This window comes from Chelonoidis abingdonii, chromosome 22 (assembly GCF_003597395.2).
Source record: "Chelonoidis abingdonii isolate Lonesome George chromosome 22, CheloAbing_2.0, whole genome shotgun sequence".
NCBI classification, from domain to species: domain Eukaryota; kingdom Metazoa; phylum Chordata; order Testudines; family Testudinidae; genus Chelonoidis; species Chelonoidis abingdonii.
Window position 1 is genome coordinate 9,589,787 of NC_133790.1, and position 14,333 is coordinate 9,604,119.

The following is a 14,333-nucleotide window of genomic DNA, read 5'->3' on the forward strand; positions in this document are numbered from 1 at the left end:
AATTGAAAAATACTATTTCTTTTATCATTTTTACAGTGCAAATATTTGTAATAATAATATAAAGTGAACACTGTACACTTTGTATTTGGTGATGTAAATTGAAATCAAATATTTGAAAAGACAAAAATATCCAAAATGTTTAATAAATTTCAATCGATATTCTATAGTTGAACAGTACAATTAAAACTGTGATTAATTGGAATTAATTTCTTTAATTGCAATTACTTTTTTGGGTTAATGGAATGAATTAATCGGGATTAATCGACAGCCCTAGCTGTAACAGAAGGATCCCATCACATCGCTCTTGGAGGAGAGGGTCCCAGCCTACAAAGTATGGAGTCATATGAATATGTAGTCATAAAAAAGAATGCATGACCACACTCAAGATAAAAAGTCATAGAGCCAGATTTTCAAGTGTTCAGCACCTGCAATTGAGGCCATATTTGCGGAAGGACTCAGCTCCCGCTTAGGCACCTAATAAGTCCTAGATATTTTTTTTTTTTTTTTAAACTTCAGCACCCAGCGTGCTGAGCTCTTCAGAAAATACAGTCACTTATTTAGAGGATTAAAGGGAGTTGAAAAATATGACCCCAATTATGGGTGCTGAGCCCTTCCTGAAAATGACAGCAACAGTTCCTATTCTACTTGACGCAGATATATGGTTTCCATTACCGCAGGATCTGAGCTTCCCACAACCCTTAATAAAGCTATGCTCACAGCCCTGCTTGTGGGGTAGGGAAGTGCTATTATCCCCACTTCGAGATGGGGAAGCTGAGACATGGTGACTTGCATTTGTGCCGACTCTGTGGGTGCACTGCAGCCGGAGCACTCACGGGGGAAAAAAAAAATAGCGAGTGCTTAGCACCCACCGGCAGCCTCATCAATCAGCTCCTCCCCCTTGCCCCCCAGTACCCCCCGCCTGCAGCCCCCCTGATCAGCTCCTACCCCTCCCTTCTACCCGCCATGGATCAGCTGCTCAGTGGCATGCAGAAGGGGGCAGAATAGGGCAGGCTGGAGTGGGGGCTAGGCCTGGACCAGCGTCATGCATCCCTGGGGAAATTAGAAGGTGGCAGCACCACTGGTGATTTGCCCAAGTTCACACAGGAAGCTCATGGAGGAGTAAGGAATCGAACACAGGTCCCCTGGGTCACAAACTAGTACCCTAGACCATCCTTCCTCTCCTGTGGCAGGGATTGAGGTAGCAACAGAACTGACTTTTGGTCCCAAACAAAGCTTCCTTGGAAAGTAAAATTCTAACCCAAAAACACCACAGGTGTGACTGCACGTGACATCTCACATCATGCACTGGATGAAACAAAGCTTATTATTTTTTAGTGGAATTGAGCTTGATTAATGATCATTTGTATTGCAGTAGTACCCTACAGTCTATCAGGGGATGGAGATCTGTTGGGCTAGGTGCTAGAGCAACACGTAAGAACAGGACAGGACTTGTCCCAGAGAGCTCACAGTCCAAGAATGTAATGGATGTCTTGGGAAATGTCAGTTGACTCTTTACAAGTGCTGAAGCCCGAGCTGTTACGATAACAATCGGGTCACTTGAGAAGGAAAAATCTTTGCTAGCAGTTCCCCCTTCCCTCTTCCCATCTTTCAGGTAGAGTTCTCACACAGTCCTAACCATCAGCCGTCTGCCTCGGGATCTCTGTGTAAACAAGCTCCTGTAGACAGCGCTTCATTTTCCCTTGCCAGGCAGGTTAGGTGTAGGCATAGCAGGAAAGTACTGTCATTTGATATGGCCTGGAGAGGACACTAGGGCCCAAAACCCCAAAACTAACACCCCTGTCCCACGCATGAGAGCTTGGGTCTGTCTGGTTCAAGGCCTAGATCCTGGAAGGCTAACAAATTTAGTCATTACCTATTTAGCACCAGTGTTCACAAGTCATATCTAGTCAAGGGAGCTGGCACCATTTCACAGGATGGATCAATGTTCTCCACTGATCTGATTACCCAAGGGTGCCACTTTCAGGGGAGATAGTTTAGGATGGAATCCTGTGCAGGACTCCAGCACTCGCAAATCTGGATACAACATATGCATGCTGAATACTCCACTTCTAAATACTAGTGTCCGCATCTGACACCAGTATTGAGATGGGCCTTCTGGTGGGAATCCATCCAACCCAGTTGTACTGTACTAGAAGACCCCATCCTGCTCCTTAATTTAGGGAAATGAAATAGGGAGCAGATCCCCCAAAACATCAGCTCTCCCTAGATGACATTATCCCCCTGGGTTCTGTTTAATCTCCTTTTAATCTCTCCTCAGTCAGTCTCTCTGTCACCTCACTCATTTTTAGTACTCTTGTCTGAATTTTCTCTAAACTGTTGCCATGTTTCTGGTATTAAGAGGCTATAACTGCAGACAGTAATTCATGTGTGGTTTTACGACTGCTTCTAGCCAGCACAGTCTGTATAAGTCTAGCCATACAGAGTGAGTGGGAGCCAGTGACATCGTCCCACTTTTTAGATGGGGGGGGGGGAGAGGGGAAGGATGGTCCTGGGGTTTAAGTACTAGCTTGAAAGTCAGGTGGTTGAACCTGGGTCACCTGCTCTACCAGAGACTTCCTGTGACCTTGGGCAAGTTACTTAGGGTCAGATTCTCAAAGGTATTTAGGCACCTAAAGATGCAGGTAAGATTTTCAGAAACATGTAAGTGGGTCAGCTGCCTAACTCCCAATGACTGAGCTCCTAGGAGTTACGACCCTAACATGCTTAGGAGCTTTTATAAATACGACAGAGCTGCATCCTTCATCTCTCTGTGTCTTAGTTCCCCTGTGTCTAAAACAGGGAGGATAACGCTGCCCTACTCACAGGATAAATACATTGAAGACCATGAAGTGCTCACATAGTACAGCAATGGGAGCCATATAAATATCTTAGAGGCATAGATGGAATGGTCACCATTTCCTTGGGTCGGACTTGCCAGGAAATAGACAAGGAAAAGTTTAAAAATGGTTTAAGTCAGTAAAAGGATGGGGGAAATTTAAAAAAAAAAATCTGGGTTTTCTATTGCCCACCTCATTTGCAGTTCTAGTAAGACACACCACACCTGCAAACATGCCCAGGTCATGGAACAGTCCGTTTCATCCCTCCAGTTCTGTTCTAACCAAACATATATCCCTCTGAACGCGACACAGATCGCTCGAACAAATGTCAGCTGCCGCAGTTCAGTCTTGATTTAAACCTTCATTAATGGTTAAGTACAGGGATAAATTGCAAGAAGCCAGTTTGCTTTGTCACAAATCACAATGTTATTATGGAAATAAACACTGTATGGGGGGGCGGGAGGAAGCGGGGAGGAAGTGGGATTCCCATGGAGATTTGTCTGGATTAACCATAATATGAATTTAAACTACTAGATGTTTGTATATTCCTACAGCCATATCCTATAAATCTTTATGCATATTGATTTATATAAGAACAATTTGTTTATTCTTTATTCCACATTATGAACCAATCAGCAAGTCAAACCTAAGTCATTACTAGAGAGCATGCTGTCATGCAGGCCTTACAGAAGGTGGTCTGTCTAGTGACTTGATAGCCATAACAAAAAATGATTAATAATCTGCTGCAGACACTTATAATTGCCATAGCTTCCTCTTGTGAATTTAAATAGCTTTCTTGAATTACTGCCTTTGACATAATCAATCAAGTTGAGTTATTGCTTTATCAGGCGATTCCATAAAGCCTGGGGAAACTAGAAAACTAGCCTTGGCGCGTCACAAAAGACCCATAATCACCTTGTCTGCATTGCGATGCCACCCTACGTGGTCAAAGGCTGCAAGGAACCGACGGGGAGAGCAGAGAACACAAGGTCTAGACTCGCCAATTGATTTTCACTGTTGGGAGGAAGAAAAGGTAACTGCTGGGAGACCAGAGACCATGATACTATTCAGGAGGAAAGCAAGTTAGCAATAGGCATGGGAGCCTGAGAAACCATTGGAGAAGAAGGTAATTCCAGGGCCGGTTCCAGCGAAGGAAGCAGGTGCCTGGGGTGGCCAATAGAAAGGAACAGCACATCCAGGTCTTTGGCGGCGAGTCCTTCACTCTGTCTCGCTGCTTCAGCAGATGTTCAGCGGCAGCTCAATTTCCCCCCACGCCTTCACTGTTTGGGGTCAGGGCCGGCTTTAGGCCGATGCACCCAATTCCCCGGAATTGGGCCCCGCACCTTAGGCGCCCCCTCCTTTTTTTTTTTTTAAATAGACTTACCCGGTGGCAGTCCAGGGCTTCGGCAGCATTTTGGCAGTGGGAGGTCCGCTCTGGGAATCTTCTGCGGCATTTCAGCGGCAGGGGGTCCTTCAGTGCCATGGAAGACCAGCGGCGGGGGGTCCGCTCTAGAAGTGCCGCCAAAGCCCCAGACCGCTGCCGGGTATTCAAACTGGGCCCCGCCCTTCATAAAGCCGGCCCTGCTTGGGGTGGCAAAAAAACTGGAGCTGGCCCTGAGTAAATCACATGGAATTAAGAATGGCCCAAGTAGGCATGGCTTGGAACAAGTAGCTTTGAAATTATCACTGATACCAACTTGTTCTTCTGTACAATGCTTGGGTCAAAACTAGATGTTGCCATGTGGTTGATCCTGGCCAGAAAGTCATTCCTAAGAGGATTTCTTTTCCAAAACATTAAGTTTTCTTAATGCTGGGAAGGGTGACGAGTATGATTCAACATCTCAGGATATCTGCAGGAAAATTCCTGGGCTTTGGATCATGGGTGCCCTGTGCACTTCAGGTGCAGTATATGAATTTCCTCTGTATGCATGAAGTTGGACACCCTTTCATAAGCACTGACGGATAGTGCTGCAGAGCCTTTATCTACAGAGCAGACACCACATGGGCAGCATCACTGCAAGTTTCTCTGCACTGCCTCCCAAAGTCCCTTAGCTCTGAAGTGGAGGGACCACTTGCAGGGAGGGGAGGGGAGTTCAGTTTGGTTTAGGGGGTATGTACTTGTTCAGTGACAACTGGACATCTACCACCCAGTGATTCTGCAGAGTACATTGAACAGCTGTTGGGCAACACTGAACAAGCCTAGATTTGCAGAGGCCCTCACCCAGGAAAGAGCTCTTTAGTGCATTCCTGGTCCCTGGAGACACCCAGTCCATATCACCTCTATAGCACATATTACCAGTAACCCCAAGGTATCCAGTCCCCCTGCGATAAATGAATCGGGGGGAGGGGAGCTCCCTTTTATGGACACCCAGCCAGACAGTTAGCTGTAAAATCCCTGTTAGTAGCTGTTCTCTACTTGGTTTACCTGTAAAGGATTAAAAGAGTCCATAGGTAAAAGGAAGGGAGTGGGCACCTGACCAAAACAGCCAATGGGAAGGCTAGAACTTTTAAAATTGGGAAAAGAACTTGCCCCTTTGTCTGTGTGTTGTTCTCCAGAGAGAGGGGACAGAGCAGACACAGGGCTGGAGCTTTGCTGTAAAAAGTTTTGGGCCAGGTATGAAAACTACCAGATCATACCTAGAAACTACTCATTTAAAACCCCAGACATGTAAATAGATCAGGAAATGTCTAGAAAGACGCGATTAGGTTTATCTCTTATTTCCTTATGGCTTGTGAATTCCTCTGTGCTAACACCAGGTGCTTCTGCTTTGCTTGTAACCTTTAAGCTGGACCTCAAGAAGCCAGGTCTGGCTTTAGAGTGATTCAGCCGATTCCCCAGAATCGGGCCCTGTGCCCCTAAGAAGGCCCCTCAACTTCCCAAAGGAGCTGCCCCCGAAGTCCCGCCACTGTCTTCGGTGACAGCTTCTTCGAATTGAGCCCCGCGGTGCCTAAAGTTGGCCCTGCAAGAAGCTATCTTGATGCTTAATCCTTGTAATTTTTTTAAACCTAGCAAAAGCCTAAGTTCCAGATGTATTTTCTTTTTGTTTTTAATAAAATTTACCTTTTTTAAAAAACAGGATTGGATTTTTGTGTCCCTATGAGGTTTGTACGTATGTTATTTAATTAGCTGGTGGCAACAGCTGATTTCCTTTGTTTTCTTTCTCAGCTCTTCCCTGGAGGGGTGTGTGTGAAAGCACTTGAGGGTACCCCACAGGAAGGAATTCTCAAGTGCGCCTTCCTAGGTTCCAGAAAGGGGGGGTGGGTTTCTGCACTTGAGTTGTGGCAGCATCTACCCATCCAAGGTGAGAGAGAAGCTGTAACAGCAGAAGTTTAATACAAGCCTGGAGGGGCCAGTATTAATTTTTAGAATCCTTGTGGGCCCCCCCATTCTGCACTTGGAGTGCCAGAGTGGGGAATCAGCCTTGACATCCCCTCATCCTATTTAATTCAAAACAGTGAGGCCACAGAGTAATAAACACCACATCTTCATTTCAGTAAGAAGCAGTAGAACGTTATGCCACTGATGCAATGTAAAGCCTCTGCTGCTATTTATACTGCTGTAAATAGACTTGACAGCAGCACACAGACAGACTGGAAAGCCATCAGATCTTGCAACAAATATTTAATGACTACTTGTAAGCTCAGCCAATGCATTTAACTTTTCCCATTCCCTATAAAAGAGCTCTTATTTAGCTTAACAGGACAGCGGAGCTAAATACATGGTATTATAGCAAACCAGGATCTCTGGGGGAAAGATATGGAATTTTTCAACCAGGATTTCCACACTTCCAGAGTCTTATACAGGGTAACATTATAATTATCACAAGGGTAGCCATTCTGGAACCATGGAGCACCAGTGGTTGTAGCAACAATGGGTGAGTTTCACTCCAGAGCGGGGGATCCTAGGGGGCAGTCAGAGAGGAGGGGACGGTTGGATGGGGCGGAGGTTCGGGGGGGTGGTCAGGGGATGGGGAACAGGGAGGGTTGGGAGTGGGAGTCCCAGGGGGCCTGTCAGGGGGCGGGGATGTGGATAGGGGTTGGATAAGGGAGTAGGATCTCAGGGGGGCTATCAGGGGGCAGGGGTGTGGATAGGGGTCGGGGCAGTCACGGGACAGGGAGCAGGAGGGATTGGATGGGGTGGGGGTCCTGGGAGGGGGCGATCAGGGGACAAGGAGCTGGGGGGTTGGATGGGTTGGGGGTTCTGAGGAGGGCAGTCAGGGGGCAGCAAGTGGGAGGGGGCAGATAAGGGGCAGGAACCAGGCTGTTTATGGAGGGCTGGGTAGGGAAGGCTGTGGCCCCCACCACAGTTGTGCAACCCTGATGTGGCCCTCAGGCCAAAAAGTTTGCCCACCCCTGCTCTAGATCCAGTTCAGGTATGACCCAATATAGCAGAATCACCACAGAGACACCTATCATTTCAAGCTAAAAATCTCACAAGAAAGCTTACAAGCACGTAATGTCCTAGACTCTGAACACAAACCTCGGCTTGGTCTCCACCTTGAACTCCCAGACCATAGTGTCTGTACCTAATCTAGGCTAAAGCCATCTTCTCAGTCCTTCCACAACTGGCATACAAATCCTATGGATGTTGTGTGTTATAATTTAGAAAGCCTGGATAATTACCAGAAAGATGGAATTTAAAAAAGTCAGCAGGCAGTGCAGCATGGAGGGGCAATCAGCATTTGAGTAACCTTCCTAGTTAGACTCCTACTGGTAAACGACTCTTGAATGCAGACAAGAGTTTAGTCACAAACACTTTCTAGCTGCAGGGTTTTATTGTGAACATTTTCAAATAGATAATGTCTCCACTCTGCTTGCTACCCGGCCTCCTCCCTGTCAAACCCTGAACTAAGTCTTATCCAAATCCAGACATCACCACCTCCCTCGACCTCCATGCACAGCCCCCAGGGAGATAGCCAAGATTGGTAAAGTGGCACATGGAAGTTACTGGTGTTTGAAGTACAAGAGTTAGAATATCTGAGTTCAACTGCAGGCCCTATCATAAGCCTTATGTGTGACCTTGGGCAAGTAATTTGCTCTCTCTGCCTCAGTTTCCCATCTGTAAAATGGGGCTAAAAATTCCTTCCTACCTCACATAGATATTGTGAGGCTAAATCCATAAACACCTGGCAGAAGCCAAGAGTCTCTATGCTACCAGCACTGTGGTAAGAGAAGGAACTTGCCTGCTCGCAGTAATGGGACCAGGAATGGAAACCCAGAGTCCTGTCTCCTGTCCCCTTAATTCTCTGTTCTGAGAAATTAATCAGAGTTGCAATCACTTCCCCAAAAGGCCCGCACCATCATACAGCAAAGCACCCCAAAGGAATGGAAAATTATAAATAGAAGAATGATGATTATGGAGGATGAAGTGACCTAGTCAGAAACCCATGTGGCCGTCAATAAGATTGCCAGGGAAGATGGTGTTTTCTGTGACAGAAGACAGACCGCCATCAGCTAGACTGGTGATGCTCAGACCTCAATGATTCAGGAGCCAAACTAGCGATCAACATTACCCAAAAGAGCCACAGTAGTGTGAATTCATGGTTTTGTTTACTGTACTGTAGTACTATTCATATTTAAATAGTATGACTGGAAATATTTTGTTTATATGTTATTCTCACAACAAGTAAGTTAATAACTTAGGGCAAGTTGATAACTTAATTGGTTAATAACATAGCAAAAAGCATCCTGATCAGTGTTTTAACACCATGTGCTGCAATGAGTGGCAGACAATTAATTAAAAAACCATGTCTGGCTCGAGAGCTATAGTCTGAGTATCACTGACAAGCCAACTACTAACTTCACAGCCTGCACAACTTGGCAAATGGTAATGACCAAAGCTGTTATAGATCTGGATTCACATTCATAGATTGTGGCTGTATCCCAGGGGCGGACAAACTTTTTGACCTGAGGGCGGCATTGGATTTTGGAAGTTGTATGGAAGGCTGTGCCTCCTCAAACAGCCAGGCGTGACCCGGCCCCCTATGACCCCTGCCCCCACACTTCTCGCCCCCTGACAGCCCCACCCTGGGACTCTGGCCCATCCAACCACCCTTGTTCCCAATGGCCCCCCAGGGACCCCTGCCCCATCCACACACACCCCCCACTCCCTGTCCCCTGACCACACCCAGAACCCCCACCCGACTGCCCCCTGTTGCCCCACCAAACCCCTCCTCTCATTCCTGACTGCTTCCCCCCCAGGACTCCTGCCCCATCCAACCACCCCTTCTCCCTGTCCCCTGACCCTCTGCCCCCCACTGCCCCATCCAACTCCCCACTGCCCCATCCAACCCCCCTCTTTCCTGACCACCCCTTGGGACCTCTGCACCCATTCAACCCCCCCCAAACCCTATCTACATCACCACCCCCTGACCACCACCCAAACTCCCCTGCCCTCTATCCAAGCACCCCCTGCTCCCTGACCACACTGCGTGGAGCACCAGCGGCTGGCAGTGCTACAGCCGTGCCATCCGGCTGGAGCGGGGCCACGCCACTGCTACCACCATGCAGCACAGAGACCAGGTCAGGCCACGGCCACAGCCACTCAGAGCACTGTGCTGGCAGCGTGACGCGCTGAGGATGCAGGGGAGGGGGAACAGCAGGGAAGGGGCGGGGCCTCCCGGGCCAAGAGCTCAGGGGCTGGGCAGGAGGGTCTTGTGGACCAGATGTGGCCCATGGGCCATAGTTTGCCTACCTCTGCTGTATCCCCATTAAAGGTCTTCAGAATCATCTTGTTTCCCCACAGGTGACCTACCGTGACACATCCCCTCCCTTGCAAATGAGCCTTCATTTAAATTGATACTTCATTTGAAAGGAGTTGGAGGAGAACCTTATTTGACACAGAAGGCAGCGTACAGGGGAAATTAAAATAAATGATCTTCCTGAAAATAAAGAAATTAATGAAATTCTCTGCTTGAAAGTAAAATCTTGTTAAATTTAAGACTTGGAAAGGAGTTTACTTTTTCTTGACTAAACAAACAGCATAATATTTCCTTACATCTCCAAAGCCTTCATCTCCTGTTTTTGCTAAAACCACACACAGTAGAGGAACATGCTATGAACTCAGAAGCTCACTTATTCCAAACTACATTTTCTTTGACGTGTGTGTGTGTGTGTGTGTGTGTGTGTGTGTGTGTGTGTGTGTGTGTGTGTGTGTGTGTGTGTGTGTGTGTGTAGGATTAATACAAATAATCAAATCTCAGCTTCAGTGGAAACCGTTCTTTAATCAATTCAAAAGATATTACACTAGCAACACATTAAGCTAATAGAAAAGGACTTGGTTGCTTAAGAATGAAGGATTTAAGACTGAAAATGATTTAGAAACAGGAGTACAACTGGATGAATGGAGGATTTACTCAAGATGTTCCAAATTGAATCCTTTTGGCCTTTCGTTAGAAATACATATTAAGTCACCCCAGAACCTGCAGAAAACAAAAAGTACCAACTGGTCTATTGCCCTGTTTTTTAACAGCAAAAAAAAAAAAAATTGCACAAAGATAACCTAGAGACTGTATTACTTATTGAATGTGCCTGGTTTTGTTTGTTTAAGAAAGATCTACGAACGATTGTTCTAAATTTTCACTGAAAATAAACTGTCTCCATCTTTACAAAGTTACCCTGGTCAGGAGATCAGATAAATATAATACAGTACAGAGTAGCAACATGCACGACGCATCATGCCAGCAAGATGCCACGTGCAACTAGCTCTTTGCAAATGGCTGCTTTCAGGAGACTGCTTCTTAGCAATCTTGGGAGAGTAAGGGAGGGACAAAAAAAATTACCCTGCCTTGTAATTGGTTCAGTCCCGAGGCCTTCTTTGTGCAAAAGACCCATTGTCAGGTGCTGATGTAACCCACTGGGGTAAGTGTGCATTACAGGGCATCCTCTGTATGGATCTGGAGAGGAGAGGAGAGGAATTGTTACAGCCCTCACCTATGGAAGTCTGGCTCTTTAGCTCAAGCTGAACCTACTGATGCTTTGACCTCTGGAAGGCCTGGGTTCCACCCCTGGTGGGCTGGCCACCTGGATGATCAGTGTACTTACTTTGGCAGCTTTGGTTTCAATGTAAATATTAAATACTGACGGTCACGATGTTTTCATAGCATAGAAACGTAAGGCTGAAAGGGATGTTCAGTGTAAATGAAATGATAAAGTCACATGACCGTGGCTCTTTTGGATAAAGTTGATTGCTAATTTGGCTTCTGAACAACTGAGGTCTGAGTATCACTGGCGTAGGGAATAGAATAGACAAACTGTTCACGTGGAGTGGGGTTGCCAGGTGTCCAATTTTCGACTGGAACGGCTGGTTAAAAAGGGACCCTGGCGGCTCTGGTTGGCACCACCCACTGGGACATTAAAAGTCTGGTCAGTGGCACAGCGGGGGCCCAGGGCTAAGGCAGGCTTTCTGCCTGGACTGACTCTGTGCAGCTCCCGGAAGCGGCTGACAGGTACCTGTGGCCCCTAAAGCACATGCGTGGCCAGAGAGGCTCAGTGCGCTGCCCTCTCCCCAAGTGCTGGCTCCACAGCTCCCATTGGTAATGCTTCCCAGCCAATGGGAGCTGCAGGAGCGGTGCCTGCAATGCACAGAGCCTCCCTGGCCACCCATGCACTTAGGAGCTGTCGCTTCCTGGGAGCCACAGTAAGAGCCGCTGGGACCCTGCACCCATTCCCATGCCCCAGCCCAGATTCCTCTCCTGCACCCAAACTCCCTCCCTGATCCTGCACCCGCTCCCACACCCCAACCTCCTGCCCCAGCCCGGAGTTCTCTCCCACACCCTGAAACCCTCATTTCTGGCCCCACATGGAGCCCACACCCCCTAGGCCAGAGTCCATTACTCTCACCCCCTCTCCCCTAGCCCAGAGCCCTCTCCCACACTCCAAATCCCTCATCCTCAGCCCCTCCCCAGAGCCTGCACCCCCAGCCAGCTCCTTCACCCCCCTCCTGCCCAAGCCCGGTGAAAGTGAGTGAGGGGCGGGGCCTTGGAGAAGGGGCGGGGCAGGACAGGGATGCTCGGTTTTGTGCGATTAGAAAGTTGGCAACCCCAGTGTGGAGGTCCTGGGTTTTTTAAATGATTTTTAGATGCAATTTGCCCCCTTGCAGTTAACTATGGGCTCAAAATGACTGACAAACGCTAGTCTATAGACATCTAGTTATAGTCTAAATAGCAGCAGTTGCACTCTGAATTGCACCTGCCTAAAACTGAGGCTCACAATATGATCTAATAACATGACTGCCACATTGCACTTTTCACTCATTCCAAAGTCCTCTGCAAAAGTGCAGAGTCGTCATTAGCCCCATTTACACACAGGGAAAACTGAGCCAAGAAGAGCGACTTGTTCAAAGACACACAACCACTCAGTGATATAATCCAGGGGGGCTAGATCCTCAGTGGGTATAAATCGGCAGAGCTCTGTTGTCTTCAATGAAGCAACATGACATGCAGCAATTTAGGATCTGGCCCTACGTCTCTGAGTCTTGACTCCCATTCTGGTGCCTAGTTCTTTGGGACAAGCCTTCTCATCAGATCCTCATTAACTGGTTGTGTTCCATCCATGTTGTCAATTTGGAGATTTTTTTCAGACACATTCTGAGAGTTGTGGCCAAAGGGCAAAAGTACTTGTGATGTTCAATGAGTTTAGCAGGCTAGAGCCCAAACCTGCCAGTCCCCACTAATGGCTCAGAATGGCTCATTTGTTTTGTTCTTTTTCCTTCACTGCCGATAAACTCTTAAGATAATTTCTATTCATTGACCAAAGAAGGTACAAGTAAAATTGTGACTGTGTATGGTTTGTATTTTGTATGATGTGCAAAAATGTACTTACATTAGTGTGAAATTTACATGTGGCCCTCAAGTAATGGGAAAATTGTCAATGCAGCTCAGTGTCTCCCTGGACTCAATGAATCAGACCATACGCGTCTAGTCTAGACTATTCTCGCTTCATGCCCCAAATCAGGATTTATGTTTAGCAGCAGCATTTAGTTCTGCATCAGAAAGTCATGATTAAACCGTTTCATGATTATGCCGACCAAGTACAGTTTTGCTAGAACTACAAGTTCTGGCAACAGGAATACAGTGTTCCCAAGTTCATTTTACAAACGATTACATCTTATAGCAGGACAGAGTCCAGATAAAAATGCCTGTCAGGAACAGAAATGATTAAAGATTTAAAGGAAAGGGGGAGTGGAAACTGATACTGCCAATAGCTCACAAGAAAGCAACACTACATTGTTTGAGCCAGCATCTGGAAAGAATTTGGGCAAGGCACTTTTCACCACGTAGAAACAAGTCTCTACCTAGCTATCTACCCTGGTATTTACAGTGCACGCAGCACAGGTGCATCAGTTGAATCGAGGACTATTTGAACTCTTAGCTGGTGCTGACCATATTGCTGAAAGTTACATGGAACAGCCCTGATTCTGGAAGCTCCCTAATATGAGTCTGTAAAGTCCCTTCCCAACACAGATGTCACAATCACAGATTTCCAAACAAAACATCTTTCCTTCATTATAATTTTGAGCCAGAGGTTCTGTTACTTATATGCATTACAGATGTGTGGGAAGGCCTTGCTACGGAGCCAGCATCCTGTGGAATTTACAGGACACAGTATATTTTGGGTTCCCACGTTACAAAGTCATTGAGAGCCAGCATGGGGCATTGGCCTGGGCTATATAGCCCCTCATACAAGAGGGCCCCAATCTTGACTGGAGCCTTCAGGGACTATCATTTTTAAGCCACTCTCTTGTCATGAAGACACTGGGCCAAATTCTGCTCTCAGTGACCTGGGGGCAATGTCTATTGATTTCTATGGTGTTTTTCCCTCCATCCATACACCAGAGTAGAAATTGAAGTTATCTTTTACTTTCTAGTGATTTTAGAATCATAGACTATCAGGGTTGGAAGGGACCTCAGGAGGTAATCTAGTCCAAACCCCTGCTTAAAGCAGGGCCAGTCCCCAACCAAATCATCCCATCCAGGGCTTTGTCAAGCCTGACCTTAAAAACCTCTAAGGAAGGAGATTCCCACCATCTCCCTAGGTAACCCATTCCAGTGCTTCACCACTCTCCTAGTGAAAACGTTTTTCGTAACATCCAACCTAAACCTCCCCCACTACAACTTGAGACCATTACTCCTTGTTCTGTTATCTGGTACCACTGAGAACAGTCTAAATCCATCCTTTTTGGAACCCCCTTTCAGGTAGTTGAAAGCAGCTATAAAATCCATCCTCATTCTTCTCTTCTTCAGACTAAATAATCCCAGTTCCCTCAGCCTCTCCTCATAAATCATATCCTCCAGCCCACTAATAATTTTTGATATCCTCCACTGGACTCTTTCCAATTTTTCCACATCCTTCTTGTAGTGTAGGGCCCAAAACTGGACACAGTACTCCAGATGAGGCCTCACTAATGCTGAGTAGAAGGGAAATGATCATATCCCTCGATCTGCTGGCAATGCCCCTACTCATTCAGCCCAAAAGGTTGTTACCCTTCTTGGCAAC